The sequence below is a fragment of the Schistocerca cancellata genome, chromosome 8 (assembly GCF_023864275.1).
Source record: "Schistocerca cancellata isolate TAMUIC-IGC-003103 chromosome 8, iqSchCanc2.1, whole genome shotgun sequence".
NCBI classification, from domain to species: Eukaryota; Metazoa; Arthropoda; class Insecta; order Orthoptera; family Acrididae; genus Schistocerca; species Schistocerca cancellata.
In genome coordinates, this window is record NC_064633.1 from 562,210,813 (window position 1) to 562,228,334 (window position 17,522).

Consider the following 17,522-nt stretch of genomic DNA (forward strand, 5'->3'; position numbering starts at 1 on the left):
ATGCGGACGTGCATTGTCCTGTTGGAACAGCAAGTTCCCTTGCCGGTCTAGGAATGGTAGAACGATGGGTTCGAAGACGGTTTGGATGTACCGTGCACTATTCAGTGTCCCCTCGACGATCACCAGTGGTGTACGGCCAGTGTAGGAGATCGCTCCCCACACCATGATGCCGGGTGTTGGCCCTGTGTGCCTCGGTCGTATGCAGTCCTGATTGTGGCGCTCACCTGCACGGCGCCAAACACGCATACGACCATCATTGGCACCAAGACAGAAGCGACTCTCATCGCTGAAGACGACACGTCTCCATTCGTCCCTCCATTCACGCCTGTCGCGACACCACTGGAGGCGGGCTGCACGATGTTGGGGCGTGAGCGGAAGACGGCCTAACGGTGTGCGGGACCGTAGCCCAGCTTCATGGTCCTCACCGATCCCCCTGGAGCAACAGTGTCTCTAATTTGCTGGGAAGTGGCGGTGCGGTCCCCTACGGCACTGCGTAGGATCCTACGGTCTTGGCGTGCATCCGTGCGTCGCTGCGGTCCGGTCCCAGGTCGACGGGCACGTGCACCTTCCGCCGACCACTGGCGACAACATCGATGTACTGTGGAGACCTCACGCCCCACGTGTTGAGCAATTCGGCGGAACGTCCACCCGGCCTCCCGCATGCCTACTATACGCCCTCGCTCAAAGTCCGTCAACTGCACATACGGTTCACGTCCACGCTGTCGCGGCATGCTACCAGTGTTAAAGACTGCGATGGAGCTCCGTATGCCACGGCAAACTGGCTGACACTGACGGCGGCGGTGCACAAATGCTGCGCAGCTAGCGCCATTCGACGGCCAACACCGCGGTTCCTGGTGTGTCCGCTGTGCCGTGCGTGTGATCATTGCTTGTACAGCGCTCTCGCAGTGTCCGGAGCAAGTATGGTGGGTCTGACACACCGGTGTCAATGTGTTCTTTTTTCCATTTCCAGGAGTGTATAATTTCCTACTTCCAAATCCAAGTATTTTTCTTTGAAAATAAGTGCAATTGCAGTAAGTAAATAAAAGACAAGACAAAAGAGCAGACAAAAGAACTTCACGCAGCCCACCCTACACGTGGTGCTGCATGGGCATCAGCGCCCACGAACTCAACTGCGTAGCATAATTTTGCTGCGCGGTGGTGGCCATGTGTTCCGGGTAACAGGTGCGTGTGTGTGGAGCACTGCGGCTTGGAAAAAAAGAAGTCAGACGAGAAATAGCCTATTAATTTCGAATCTGGCACGTTGTCTTTTGATTACTTCCAGTATTTTTTGAGTGTTGAGGGTTTCGTGTAGAGAATTTGTAGGTAGGGAAGTCATTACATAAATTTCCAGCAATATGAAGCATCCTCCGTTCAACAGATAGAAATCCCTTTGGTTGGCTTGTTGACATGTTCTATACCTGATATTCATATTCGGGAATGGGAAGGACAAAGATTTTATACGTAAGAGGAGTGAGTGGGATACCAGCTGAACGTGTGTAAGTAGGCTGTTTATGTTTTCTTTATGTAAGTAGGCTGTTTATGTTTTCTTATTGGCAACGTTACGTAGCGCTCTATATGAAAATCACTGGCTGTGCTGTGTGCAGTCTGTGGCTAGTTTGCATTGTTGTCTGCCATTGTAGTGTTGGGCAGCGGCAGCTGGATGTGAACAGCGCGTAGCGTTGCGCAGTTGGAGGTGAGCCTTCAGCAGTGGTGGATGTGGGAAATGAGATGGCGGATTTTTGAGTACAGAATGGATATTATGAACTGCTATGTATATTATGCTTTTTCAACACTATTAAGGTAAATACATTGTTTGTTCTCTATTAAAATCTTTCATTTGCTAACTATGCCTATCAGTAGTTAGTGCCTTCCGTAGTTTGAATCTTTTATTTAGCTGGCAGTAGTGGCGCTCGCTGTATTGCAGTAGTTCGAGTAACGAAGATTTTTTGGTTAGGTAAGTGATTTGTGAAAGGTACAGGTTAATGTTAGTCAGGGCCATTCTATTGTAGGGATTTTTGAAAGTCAGATTGCGTTGCACTAAAAATATTGTGTGTCAGTTTAAGCACAGTCTTGTATAATTGTTTTAAGGGGACGTTTCACGTGTTCTGTATTTAATGAGTCGAACTAGGTTGAGCCTGCTTTCCGCTTGTTTTCTGCCACCTTAGGTGTTCGCCTCGGTAGCTTCTAAGATATTTTACATTAGATTTTGAAGTAATCTCCTGTCCCCAGATTCGAGTATCAAGGCTGTGACGGTTCTGTAGCCGGAGATTGGTGAGATCTCTATGTCTAAGTAGAATTGGCTGGCTTTTGGCTGGGGTCGGTAGAATCCTCCTTATACTAAGCCAGGGTTTTTTGTTTGCTGATATAGCTTGTGGCTGGTCCACTGATTGTATTGCAGGTAGGATCGTGATATCAGTAAGAGTTACCATCAGCGTATAAAGCGACGCCTTCATTCCGCCATCTGGTCTGGGGATGTGAGCAGTGTACACTGATCAGCCAGAACACTATGACCATCAATAAACACGCACAGCGCATGTAGTATCAGTGAGCTTGACGTCCGAGCGTAGAATGGGGAGGCCGCGCGATCTATGTAAGTTTGACAAAGGCCATATTGTGATGGCCCAGAGCACGAGCAATTCGGAAACTGCAAGACTAGTCGGGAGTTCAAGGAGTGTTGAGGTCAGTGTCTACAACAGGTGACGAACTCAAGGTGAAACCACATCCAGACGTCGTGAGTTAGGGCTGCCACGTCTCATTACAGATGTTGGACGTCCTAGGCTGGGCAGACTGGTAAAATGGATCAGGCGGCAAACGATGGCGGAACTAACATCAGACTAATGCTGTACAAGTGTGTCTGAACACACAGTACAGCGAACAGTCCTAACAATGGATCTCCACAGCTGACGACCCATGCATGTGCCAGTATTAACACACGGCTTCGCATACTACTACTGAGATCGGCATGTGACCATTGGCACTGGACGTTGGCGCAGTGGCAAAGCGTTGTATTGTCTGATGAATCCAGATGCCTTCTTCATCATGTTCATCAAAAAATGGTTCAAATGGCTCTGAGCATTATGGGACTTAACTTCTGTGGTCATTAGTCCCCTAGAACTTAGAACTACTTAAACCTAACTAACCTAAGGACATCACACACATCCATGCCCGAGGCAGGATTCGAACCTGCGACCGTAGCAGTCCCGCGGTTCCGGACAGCGCGCCTAGAACCACTAGAGAACCGCGGCCGGCATCATCATCATGTTCATCGTCTTCCAGGGGAACAGCTCCTGCACGACTGAGACAAGCTGGCGGCGGCTCAATTATACTCTGGGCGACATTCACGTGGGCTCGTGCAAGGCACTATGACAGCGAAGGAAGATCGTACACTGGCCGCAAACTACACGACGATCATACCGACGGTAGTGGCATTTTTCATAAAGATAATTCTCTGTATGACAAGGCCAGGAGTATGACAGAGCGGTTCGATGACCACAGTGGCGAATTCCAACTGATGTGCTGTTCCACAACTATCCAGATCTGAACCCAGTCGCCGGCCGCGGTGGTCTAGCGGTTCTAGGCGCTCAGTCCGGGCCCGCGGGACTGCTACGGTCGCACGTTCAAATCCTGCCTCGGGCATGGATGTGTGTAATGTCCTTATGTTAGTTAGGTTTAAGTAGTTCTAAGTTCTAGGGAACTGATGACCACAGATGTTAAGTCCCATAGTGCTCAGAGCCATTTGAACCACGTTTTTTGAACCCAGTCGAACACATCTGGGATGTGATTGAACATGGTGCCAGAGCTCATACTCCCCATACCCAAAATTTACTGGAATTCGTTCACCTGTGTGTGCAGATGTGCTGACGAATCCCTCCAGCGATTTACCAAGACCCCATTGCCTCCATGCCACGACGTGTCGTCACTGTTATCCGTGCGAAAGGTGGACGTCGGTTGTTAGGTAGGTGGTTTTATGTTCTGTCAGATCAGTCAGTGTATACTGCCTATAGTAATGGGAAGATGACGATTCCTTGAGGACCTCCTGATGCAGGTGTGAAGCAAGATGACCTTTGATCTCCAACTCGTACTTACATGTTTAGTACCGGTGTGGTTTTCTATTAACTGTACTATTTCAGGTGGGAAATGCTACTAAAACATTTTTTAAAAGTCCAGCGTGCCGTATCTTGTCCAAGGCATGTTCTATATTCAAAAAGAGGTCAGCAGTCGCATGTCCTAACTTGCAGGCTCCTGCTGCTTTGATAGTCAGCCATAGTTATGGGCCAGCGGTGCTATGATTTCTCCTGAAAACAGCTTGCTCGTGTAGTATAATGTTCTTGTCTTCTTAAAACTGCTGTAATCTATTGCTGATGGAAATTTTGAAGGTTTCACTAATTATTGGGAGTAAGGTTACTGGACTATAGTAGTAAGGATTGTTTTTAAGTTTTCCAAGTTTCAGAATCATTCTAATATTTGCATGTTTCCATTGCGATTGGACAGGTTTTTGAATCAAGATTGCATTAAATGAAGGTTTTAGTATATGAGCAAGTTCCTGTGGTGGAAGCATTTCTAGATGAAACCGTCCCATACCATCTTTCCTAGGGTCTGTGGTTTTGCCGCTTAGAACATCAGAAACCATCTCATGTTAGTTAATTTCTTTAAGTAGCGGGTGATCGGCTGGTGTGGTGTTTCTTTGTGGTAGTACAGGAAGTTCCCGAGTAATCATTTCCTTGTGGCTACCGTCAAATTTTGGATCCTGTGAGTGATCGTAGACTTTGCAGGTGCACTGCGAAACATTTCGGCCTTCTCTCTTGATCGTCACTGTGTAGAGTCGGTTCATAGGTGATGATTTGGCCCAAAATTGACTTGAATGTTTTCTAAGAGGGAAGGAGGTAGCCTTGGTCAAGTCATTGTGACTCTGTTCCCATCTGTTTATTCTGAATTGCTGGGTTTCAGCTCCAAGTTGGTTATTGAGACGGTTCGCTCTCTTTTAGGCTGTTCATTAGGTTATTGTTTGATTTGTCTGTATAATTTTCTGTTTTCTTTCACTAAATGGAAGATGTGTGTAGGAAGCGTCTCATTGCGTTACATAAATTTTTTTAGGAGCACTGTACCGCTTGAGCAAGTAGCTGAATATTGTTATCAAGATCCTCTAAGGTATCAAGGGCTGTTGTGTTGGGCTTTGTCTTTAAGACCTCTGTTCATGCTTTTAGAATGGATGAAAGCTTTTCTTTTGGTATTGTCATTTATGACATGAGTAACAGCTGTTGTTCTTATGATGAAGGGTAGTTGATCATTAGAAATACTATCACCCTATTTCCACTTAGCTGCCATTTCCAGCGATTTGTGGGGTGCAGATAATATGAACATCGATGCTACTTGCAGTGCCGTTGATGAAAGTAGGGCAGTCGTTTTCCAGATGGGCCGGGTTTTCATTTAAATTTTCGAAGTGAAGACCGCCTTTTTTGATAGTTTTATCGCTGTAAACAGTGGATCTGGCATTTACGTCACCTGTGATGATAGCTGTGCCAAGTGAGTAAATGTATTCTAAGAGATCTACTGAAAATCCCCAATGGGAGGTACGTATATAGCTGCGAGTAAGACAGGTTCCTTGTGTTTACCGATGGTTTTTAGGACGATAGCTTGGTCGGTGTTCAGGTTTTCTGGCAGATCGAATCGGATAGCTGCCAATTGTCTTATGCGAAAAATGGTGACACTTTCATGTGAACATCTTCTTCTTGATGGTTTGTGTTGACAAGTGTGTGACAAGATGGAGGAGACTAATGTTTTTTTCCGAAGCATCCGATTTCATCAATGCAGATCATCGTAACTTTTGTTCGAACACTACGAGGGTGGTTTTGAAATGTCCTCGGCTTCACCACGAGAGGCCAGCGACTGCGCAAGGAGTTGTTCACATGATATTCATTGGACTGTTGCCTGTAAACACTTGCCACGTCAGTGCTCTTGGAAGAGAGCTGTGGTGGTGACCTGGCTCTGTTGTTGTTCCCGCGTAGTGTTTTGCGAAGATGGAAAAAATCGAGATTCGAGCAGTGATTAAGTAATTCGTTAAGAAAGGTGTGAAAGCAAAGGACATTCATGACAATTTCCAGAATCCACTGGGGAACTCTGCTCCTTTATATGCAACTTTTGACAAGTGGAGAAATGAATTTAAATTTGGTCGGGAGAGCTTAGATGTCCGCGCAGTGGTCGGCCAAGATGTGTCACTACTCCAGAAATCATTGCAAAAGTGCACAAAATAATCATGGAAAATCGCCAATTGAAAGTGTGTGAAATTACTCACGCTTGCCAGATGACATCTGAAAGGGTATGTCACATTTTAACTGAAGAATTAGAAATGAAACAATTATCTGCAAGATGGGTGCCGCGACCTTTGACGCGCGCCCGCACACATGTTCCGTCGCCATGGCAAAATTACACGAACTAAGGTATGAACTGTTGCTACACCCGATATGGCTTCGTCAGACTTCCATCTCTTCCTAAAACGGACTTTTTTCTTGGTGGACGAAGATTCGCTTCAAACGAGGAATTGATAGCCGGAGTTAACAACTATTCTGCACGCCTGGGGGCTACTCATTTTCGAGACGAGATCAAGGCACTGGAACATCGTTGGAACTAGTGCATTAAGGGGCTCTAGAAAGGCTCAAAATCATGAAAAGTTCAATTTTTACTTTTTTGCGTTTTCTGAATCTGCAGACTATTACCTTTTAATAGATATATAATTTATTCAATTCCGAAGACTACAACTATTTTTAAATTTTTTTTTTTGAAATGTGTTCTACATGGGCGTGACCCACTGTGGCGCTGTTAAAGTGCTGTCAAATGGTGTTATTATTAACGTCCGTGTTCATCAGGTACATTTTAGTGATGTGAGATAAAGTATGTGTTGTGGCTAACCTGTGATGGTTCAATGTATATCGCTGGCTTGATTGTCGATTGTTTCATGTTTATTTACTCTGTCGTTATCTCGAAAATATTCGTAATTAATTCTGTTTCTTGAGTCTCTGTTTTGTTGAAGTATAATAACGAGTAAAAGTAAAGTTATTAGAAATCCTCTGAAGGCTTTTAAGAGAAGGAGAAATGTTGGAAAGCCAAAGGTATGTGTTATTACTGTAAATAATAACATTCTAACATGGTACGAGCGATGCTTGCTTTAGACAAGGAACGCCTTCGGGCTGCAGACAGGGCTGTAAAGAGTCTAGAAATACAAGCAAGAGTAAACAGGAGGAGGAACAAGAGGAAGCTGGAGGAGGAGTTTGCAGAGGATAAAGATAATCCATCCTATGGACCTGGAATGCACTAAAAAGTTAATCCAATCTTTGTCGCTCGATTCCCAAAACTTTTATTTTCTCATACTAATTACATGTTTTCTAAGGATCTTCCAAACATATTTGTTTCAAACTTTTAGTAAATGTTACACAGTACCTTCTGCATAATTTAACACAGCCTTTTCCCAAAAACCTGTATATTTTTGAATATATAAATAAAAAATTGCAAAAAAAGTTGTGAATTTTCATTACAAATGAAAAAAATCATCTTTAATAACTGAACTAAAATTTTGTAAAATTCCTGTGTTAAGTTGTAGCCCATATTCCAATAAATAATCTGTAAAAAGTTCAACTTCCTACCTCAAATACATTTTGAGGAAAGATGTAATTTATAAGCGTTATTTTAACATTGCAAGTATAGGGCGTTCCGGAGCCCCTTAATCTACAAGGAGACTACATTGAAAAATAAAAACTGTTTCAGTGATGTAACTACTTTTTTTCTATTCCGTTCCGAGAACTTTCCAATTATATATTTATATATCAGTAACATAAAGCAGTGTTATGACTGGAAAAAGGTGGACTGTGTAACGTTCAGAACCGTGGAGCTCAGTGCAGAAATGGCAACTAATAGGCAGAAGAGGAAATTCGATGGCCTACAGAGTCGTACAAGTGAAACATCAGTCGCTTTCAACTCTCGAACTATGATTAACATGTCTGGGAGAGAATTAATAAAAGGGGAACATTCAGTTCCATCGAAAGGAGGCAAACTAAAGGTTCCTACGGAGGACACTGTAGCGAATGTGGAGGCAGGAATCCGTTTGTTACCATCGCATTCCGCGGATGAAATCGGGACTGAAACAGCCAAGCGAAACTACCTACCAACAATTTGTCACAAGCGGAAAGGAGGGCACTGAGGGAGATCAATGCGGATAAGAGCATTGTTGTACTTGCAGCTGATAAAGGAAATGCTACAGTTTTGCTGAACACCGAAGATTATCACAAGAAGATTAGTAGCCTTTTGGATCCCACTACGTATGAAAAGCTTCAGGAGGATCCTACAACCAAGATTTTGAGAAATACCAATCAACTGGTAAAACAATCTTCTCTTTCTTCGGATGGTAAAAAACAGCTCTGCAAAACGGAAGCTTATCCACCCACACTATATGGACTCCCAAAGGTACATAAACCACAGGTCCCGTTGAGACCGATTGTGAGTGCCATAGGATCTGCAACACAAGAGGTGGCCAGATATCTCGCCTGCTTGCTGCCACCATACATTGACAGAACGGACAGTTACCTTAAAAACTCTGCGCATTTTATTGAAAAGCTGAGGGAGATTAACGTCAGCCCAAGTGATTTTCTTGTGAGCTTCGATGTAGTGTCATTGTTTACCATGGTGCTGCCTGTAAACGAAGCTATTTCATATATAGCAAAAAAAAATAAATGGTTCAAATGGCTCTGAGCACTATGGGACTTAACTTCTGAGGTCATCAGTCCCCTAGAACTTAGAACCACTTAAACCTAACTAACCTAAGGACATCACACACATCCATGCCGCAGCCAGGATTCGAACCTGTGACCGCAGCGGTTGCGCGGTTCCAGACTGAAGAACCTAGAATGCTCGGCCACACTGGCCGGCCATATATAGCAGATATTTTTCCGACTGATATAGTGGCTTTATTTAAACACTGCCTGACGACAACTTATTTCCAGTACAACAACGAGTTTTACGAACAGATCGACAAGGTGGCGATGGGAAGCCCTCTCAGCCCAGCTGTTGGCAATTTATTTATGGAGATCTTCGAACAGCGAGCGCTGCAGACTGCCAGTAAAAAGCCAGCCAAATGGTACCGCTAAGTTAGTGTGGGCTCATGGTGAAGAGGAGCTGCATGTCTTCTTGCTGCATCTGAACAATATTAACCTGAAGATACAGTTTACAATGGAGAAAGAGAGCAACGGTCAACTCAATTTCCTGGATGTGTCGGTAATTAAACGGGTGAATAGGACACTGGGCCACAGGGTATATAGAAAGAACACTCACACCGATCGATTCCTCCACAGGGAATCAAACCATCATCCTAGGCAAAAAATAGGTGTCATGGAAACCTTGGTGGACAGAGTCAACAAAATCTTCGAGCAGGCTTACTTACGAGATGAACTAAATCACTTACAGTCAGCCTCCATGAAAAACGGAATACCAGCAAGGAAATTGATCGAGCCCTCCATCAAAGAAGAGAAGAAGTCAGAACTCCAGAGCAACAACGGTCACCTACTGGAAAAGTTTTCGTACCGTTCATTAATAAAGTCACGGACCGTATTGGGAAAGTTCTGGCCAAGAATGGGATCGAAACACCCACACCCACCAAGAAGATTAAGGGATATTTAAGAAGTGCAAAAGACGCCCGACACGCCCAAGCAACACCTGGGGTATACAAAATCCCATGCAGCTGTGGACAAGTATATATTGAAACAACGAAAAGAAGTGTAAACACCCGCTTAGCCGAACATAAAAGAAACTGTCGCTTAGGACACATCGAAAAATTGGCCGTAGCTGAGCATGTTTTTCGAGATGGGAGCCACGAAATTAAATTTAATGAGACAAGCGTTCTAGCACGAACATCCCATTATCATGCGCGCTTTGTTAGAGAAGCTATAGAGATTCACAAACACCTCAACAATTTTAATGGAAAAGAGGTAGGTTTAAAGCTAGACAAAATATGGATGTCGACGTTGCGCCAGCAGAATGACAATCGATTACTCTTAATCGTGAATGATGACGCCCTCCAAAGACAGGCATACCGTCGGCATCACGTGACGAATGGTGGTGCCCTCTATGTGCTCTATAGCTCTATAAATGCGGGAGTACTGGAGCCTCAGTGGCAATAGCCGGATGACCTCAGAAGATGTCTCTCGCAGATGGAGATGAAAAGTTAGGTGGAAATTTTATAGATCGACCATGGCCTCTCAACCCGGAAATTTTAACTGAAGAGGGTTTCCAAACCACCTTCGTATATTTCCTAGCAGTTCCGTTTTATTGCAGAGACCATTTGCGTTGACGAACGAAGCATATAGTAATAGTTCCTCGGTTAAGCGTGAATATAAAGGAACTACCCATGAAGGAAGATAGATCTGACGGCTTTCTGATACAGATGTGAATGTTGTTCCAGGCATGCGTTTTTCAGTATCTCGCCTTAGGAACTTTCTGCAGGGGAGCAGTGAGTTCATCGATACACTTGACTTTTTCTGTTCTGTCGGCGGAGATTGGTTGTTTTGGCCTTTCTGGGCAATTTGGGTGGGTAGTGATATGAGTACCATTACAACTGCAGCGTTAAGGTGCTTCGAATTAGAGTCAAGTGTGGTGTCGCCGCCAGACACCACACTTGCTAGGTGGTAGCTTTAAATCGGCCGCGGTCCATTAGTACATATCGGACCCGCGTGTCGCCACTGTCAGTAATTGCAGACCGAGCGCCACCACACGGCAGGTCGAGAGAGACAGACTGGCACTCGCCCCAGTTGTACGACGACTTTGCTAGCGACTACACTGATGAAGCCTTTCTCTCATTTGCCGAGAGACAGTTAGAATAGCCTTCAGCTAAGTCCATGGCAAGGCGCCATTAACCATTTCTATAGAGAGTCTCACTTGTATCATCAAGAATGCTGTATACAAATGATGGATTAAAAGTTAAGTATTCCAGCAGCTACGTACTTTTCTTTATAGCATTCATTACGTATCCTGTTCCAGACCTCAGCAAGCCTGCTTGAATTTAACGCGTGCATTTCGGCTACTTCCGAGTGGCGTGGCTGTCTTGATACGCCACAACATCAAGTTTGCAACTGAAAGTCAGGTGAGGTGCGTTACATCTATCGCTTTTGGAATGGTTCCAACAGTTTTGCGAGGTGTGCTGAAGGCTATTGCATGTTCACCATTGCGTAGGTGGCGGGGGTTGCGGGTGAACATAATTTCAGTAATTGATAGAGTTATATCTGAATGTTCACCTGAAGATCAAACCTTGCATATAAGTTCGTATATTTCCATGTACGTGAAACAGTATATGAAAATGGTTAGCTTGAATACTGACAATATAGCGTCACGGAACGGTTGGATTTTCCAGCTGTACGTTCTTAAGACTGTTTTAAGAGCTCCTTTTAACGAAAGAATAATTTTATAGGTTGCTTGGTCAATGTCGCTTAAGTCCCTGATTGGACGGGGCGGTAGAAGAAAATGACGACTATTTTGAAAGCCTTTTTAATTATTATTTTAATAAATTCTTGTTATTATAAAGCTTTTTCATTAACCAATAACAGTTCTTAGTGCTGTTTAAATGTGCCTTCCCTTACGTGAAATCGGCCGGCCGGAGTGGCCGAACGGTTCTAGGCGCTACAGTCTGGAACCGCGCGACCGCTGCGATCGCAGGTTCGAATCCTGCCTCGGGCATGGATGTGTGTGATGTCCTTAGGTTAGTTAGGTTTAAGTAGTTCTAAGTTCTAGGGGACCGATGACCTCAGCAGTTAAGTCCCATAGTGCTCAGAGCCATTTGAACCATTTTTTACGTCAAATCAGACTGTAAATTGTACTAGTGCAGTGCCATCCGGCGAGCTTACGATGTAGCATTAGTATTTTTACTAGACATAGTAGTCTGTGTTCATTTGCAGTATAAGTATGAACACTGGCAGTCGGCATATTAATCTTTGGTTTTGCGTATACAGTTATTTTTATTATAACATGCCGACATCCAGTGTGTTCCACGATCCTTACGAGTACATATGACACGATACAGAATGCATAGGGCGGAGACTAAGTGAATTGTAAAGCTGACGGCCGCGTGGGGTAGCCGCGAGGTCTGGGGCGTCTTGTCCCGGTTCGCGCAGCTCCTCCCGTCGGAGGTTCGAGTCCTCCCCCGGGCGTGGGTGTGTGTGTTGTCCTTAGTGCAAGTTAGTTCAAGTTAGATTAAGTAGTGTGTAAGTTTAGGAACCGATGAGCTCAGCAGTTGGTTCCATAGTACTTACCACAAATTTCCAAAGCTGATGGCATGTTACTTTTCCGTATGTATGGCCATGACGATTATATTTGGTTGCATCTTTTGTATAATAACTATCCTGTCAATTTAGATCTGTCCTTGCAGATCTGAAGATGCTAACATAGTCTTACCGAAACTGGTCATCTTAAGAAATATTTTACTAGAGATGTTACCTACTTGGGGTTTTCCTGAAGTTCATTCTACTACAGATCGCCCTCTTTCTGGCAATATTAGGAATACATAATAAATTGGTTTAGTGCCTTATCAAAGGCTTTGGCAGTTTTATTGAGATTAAGATTTTTGGTAATGACTTTTCTTGGTTGGATACTGAGATCAAATTTTACTGGTTTCTCGCCGATTTCAGTGGATTCGGTGGAATTCCGTCTGGAGTCACCTCTGGAGCGTACAATTTGAAATCTTTGATAATCGTGAGTGTCAGATGATTCTGTGTCGAGCGGTTGTTCGTTAGACTGACAATGAATAGCTGAGAGTAGGTCGGAGTGGGATTGTTGATGTACGGCCACTGTTGAGATTCATCCTGTGCAGTTAAGCGGGTTTTTTGCCTTTCGCCGGGTTTCTTGCTTGGCCTGTTGGCTGTTGAGGCTGCATAATGGAGACGGGGTGATCTACGAGCCAGGAATCCTATTTTCGAGTCTTTGCTTTGGCCCCAAACTCTGTGCCTTGGCCTCGGCAGACGCGGGCTGATTTTCCGCATACAGGGCCCTGGTCTACAGTATTTCCTTTCTATCAGTACGTAAGTCTAGCTGTCCGGACTACTGATTATAGTTCGCCCTAGCAAGAAGAGCACAACACTTTTGCTTGTCTTAGAAGTCGCCGGGAGCATAGATGCGTATCGTAACGACAGCAGCCAAAGTGGCATAGAGAGTCTCTCCGTGCTATTTGTAACCTCAGACACCTCACAGAGGTGTGCGTCCGCGGTTAGCAAATAGTGTCCCGTAGGCGACATAACAAGAGTTGGAGGCAGGACCTTTTCCTCAGCCTCGGCATGGCTGACCCATTCGGGAGCGAATTCTCAGAACGGGGGATTGGAACGGTATATCTCGACCACCGCATGGCTTCAACTTAAATTTGAAATAACGGCCAGAGAAAATCGTTGGAGTTCACCTTATTGCGAGTTTTCTATATTAAGTATACAGGGAACGTAATCTCCCCACCGACTTCGGAGCCCTGTGAGATCTGGTCAAGAAAGTGTTCGAAAGAACAGGTGAAGAATTTGATCTTAATGAAATTTACGCACAACAGTTTAGGAAAATGGGCCAATTGCTTTCGATTGGCCAGAGAGGTTGCCAGACCATCATATGCATACCTACTTTCCACAATGGCAACAGTATCTATTGGACAGCTAAACACACACGATAGCAGACTCGTGATGCAGGAGCATGGCAGCTAGTCAGCAGCGGGGATGACCCGAGAGCGGCGATGATAATAACGAACAGATCATTACGGTTAACAGTTCTCTCGCAGCTGTCAAACAGTCACTGCAACGTCGTGGGAATATATTCTCCTGCGGGAGTAGTATCTCTCGCCAATATGTACTTCCAGTATAGAGACGACATTGAGCAGCATCTGAATCATCTCACTCGTGTAATCACGACGTTGCAGGGCCGCATAAGGGTACTGACTGCTGACATAAATCCAAAATCCCCCCTATGGTCAGTGTCACAAGAGAGGCAAACGGAGGTAGGGCGGAAGAATCAATTATGGCCTTGCAACTTGTGGTGGTCAACAAGCCTGGTAAACCTCCCACCTATACAGTGGAAGGGGTATAAGGCACAAACATTGATGTAACACTTACCGCACCTAATGACGTAAGCATTGTGAAAAATTGAAAAGTAGAAGACAATGCCACCACAAGTGATCACAATCTGATCACATTTACGATAGGCGACCGAGAAAGCCACTGGAACATCTGGTGGGAACAGACTGGGAACGTGTAGCAAGGGAATGGGACATTCCCGCATTAACACAAGGTAACCAACATCAAGATATAAATGTGGATAGGTAAGCCGAAGAGCTGGTGAGTGCGATTACCAGAGCAGTGAAAGCAGCCGTACGAAGCAGGAGGGGGGGCCATAGCGGCCTCTCCGTCATCATGGTCTGGCGAACTGGAGCATATGCGCCAGTCAATCAGAAGAGTAAGGAGGCACTATCAGCGCAGTGTCGTCTGGTGGGAAAAGCAAAGATGGTTGCAACAGTAGAGGGAATTAAACGAAACATTCCAGAACGAACTTCGGGCGTTAGGGTTCGAAGATGGGAAAGTTATGTGAACCGTGTCACAGCTCACCTCATTTGATTTACCCGCGAGTTATTTCACTTGTTTTCGCCGTAGCGATAGGGGGCTCGATCGCTGAGCACTGTTGGCGCTGGTGCGCGAAGCAACAGTTTTGGAGGACGGCTCGGTCGGGATTTGGCGACAGGACGGAATCGGCGGTGAGTCAACTGGTGCCTGCCAATTAAGGACTGCTATGAGTATGGCTGTTTGCCAGCATATGGGGAGGACAGAATGCTCGCTTGCTTAGCGTGGTTCTCCATGACCAGCTGTTGTTTGTTGGGCCTAGCACTCGAGTGTAACAGGAAACTGCATTGGTGTGTTTCTCGTCACCTGGCTAAGGCCGAAATATTCATACACTTTTATTATACACTACTGCCCATTAAAACTGCTACACCAAGGAGAAATGCAGATGATAAACGGGTATTCATTAGACAAATGCATTATACTATGCACCCAAATTACTTTTTCACGTAATTTGCGTGCATAGACCCTGAGAAATCAGTACCCAGAACAACCACCTCTAGCCGTAATAACGGCCTTGCTACGCCTGGAGATTGAGTCAAACAGTGCTTGGATGGCATGTACAGGTACAGCAGCCCATGCAGCTTCAACACGATACCACAGTTCATCAAGAGTAGTGACTGGCGTATTGTGACGAACCAGTTGCTCGGTCGCCATTGACCAGACGTTTTCAGTTGGTGAGAGATCTGGAGAATGTGCTGGCCAGGGAAGCAGTCGAACATTTTCTGTATCCAGAATGACCCGTACAGGAACTGCAGCATGCGGTCGTGCATCATCCTGCTGAAGTGTAGGGTTTCGCAGGGATCGAATGAAGGGTAGCGCCACGGGCCATAACACATCTGAAATGTAACGTCCACTGTTCAAAGTGCCGTTAATGCGAACAAGAGGTGAACGAGACGTGTAACCAGTGGCACCCCATACCATCACGCTGGGTGACATGCCAGTATGGCGATGACGAATACACGCTTCCAATGTACGTTCACCGCGATGTCGCCAAACACGGATGCGACCATCATGATGCTGTAAACAGAACCTGGATTCATCTGAAAAAATGACCTTTTGCCATTCGTTCACCCAGGTTCGTCGTTGAGTTCACCATCGCAGGCGCTCCTGTCTGTGATGTAACGTCAAAGGTAACCGCAGCCATGGTCTCCGAGCATATAATCCATGCTGCTGCAAACGTCATCGACTGTTCGTGCAGATGGTTGTTGTATTGCAAACGTCCCCATCTGTTGACTCAGGGATCGAGACGTGGCTCCATCATCCGTTACAGCCATGGGGATAAGATGCCTGTCATCTCGACTGCTAGTGATACGAGGCCGTTGGGATTCAGCACGGCGTTCCGTATTACCCTCCTGAACCCACCGACTCCATATTCTGCTAACAGTCATTGGAACTCGACCAACGCGAGCAGCAATGTCGCGATACGATAAACCGCAATTGCGATAGGCTACAATCCGACCTTTTATCAAAGTCGGCAACGTGATGGTACGCATTTCTCCTCCTTACACGAGGCATCACCATAACGTTTCACCAGGCAACGCCGGTCAACTGCTGTTTGTGTATGAGAAATCGGTTGGAAACTTTCCTCATGTCAGTAAGTTGTAGGTGTCGCCACCGGCGTTAACCTTATGTGAATGCTCTGAATACGCCGGCCGGGCGGTTCTAGGTGCTGCAGTCCGGAACCGCGGGACTGCTACGGTCGCAGGTTAGAATCCTGCCGCGGGCATGGATGTGTGTGATGTCCTTAGATTAGTTAGGTTTAAGTAGTTCTAAGTTCTAGGGGACTGATGACCTAAGATGTTAAGTCCCATAGTGCTCAGAGCCAGCCAATGCTCTGAAAAGGTAATCATTTGCACATCACAGCATCTTCTCCCTGTTGGTTAAATTTCGCGTCAGTATTACGTCAACTTCGTGGTGTAGCAATATTAATAGCCAGTAGTGTATTTAATGATCATCACTTTATTATGTGGTTGGTACTTGTAGCCAACATTGTGTGATTTGAAGTACTTCAGAGAATATAATCATGTGCCATGTGACTCCTGTGAATAATACTTAATTTGTTTCATAGTGTATGGCACGGTATCCACTATCAACGATCATTTTATGAAAGTTCGGTCCAAGTTATTACATTAGACTTCGTTAAAACTAGCGCGTTTAAATTGCAAATTTTTTAATTCTACTAATGTTGCTTGGGATAAACCCATCTTTTTCTTGATATTACCATATTTGTGTATTAAGTTGTGTTTCTTCTCGAGACTGACTGAATTGAGTTTGGAACTCGTGGGGCAAGTATTTAAATGAAAATTTGCTAGATAACACAACCGTCGTGAAACTGAAAACTTGACAGTGTTTACTCATGTCACCAGTCGTTAATGTTATTTCTGTCTTGTAGCTAGCTTAACTGATATAAAATAATTTAGAAATTTTGTGCATTTGTTACGAAAGGTGAACTGATGTCAGATGAGAGATAAATAAGTGACATTTGTGTAGGGTTTACGTGAGTCCAAGTGAAATCAGGAGGAAAAAAAATGATTATCATTGCCACCTTTTATAAGCAGGCAGTAGGAAATTTGTTGCACTCGTGCCAAATTGGTTTTTTTAGGGTTTGATTTACATGCTGTACAAATGACAAGTTCAATATTTTCTGGTGTAAGTGTTAATATTTGTACATGTTGCACGATTGTACGATATATTATCCTTTACTAACAGTACCTTTATGGAATGTTACAGAGTGGAGCGGCATGTTCTTCTAGAGAATGTTTTTTTTAAAAAAATTTATTGCTGGAATTTCCTTTTAAACTGTTAATTGTATTAACTTGGATGTACAATCAATTACTGTTAAACAATAAATTTGTGTCAACAAGGCTTCGACCAAATAAATGAGCCTTCACCTTCCCCATCCTGGCTCTG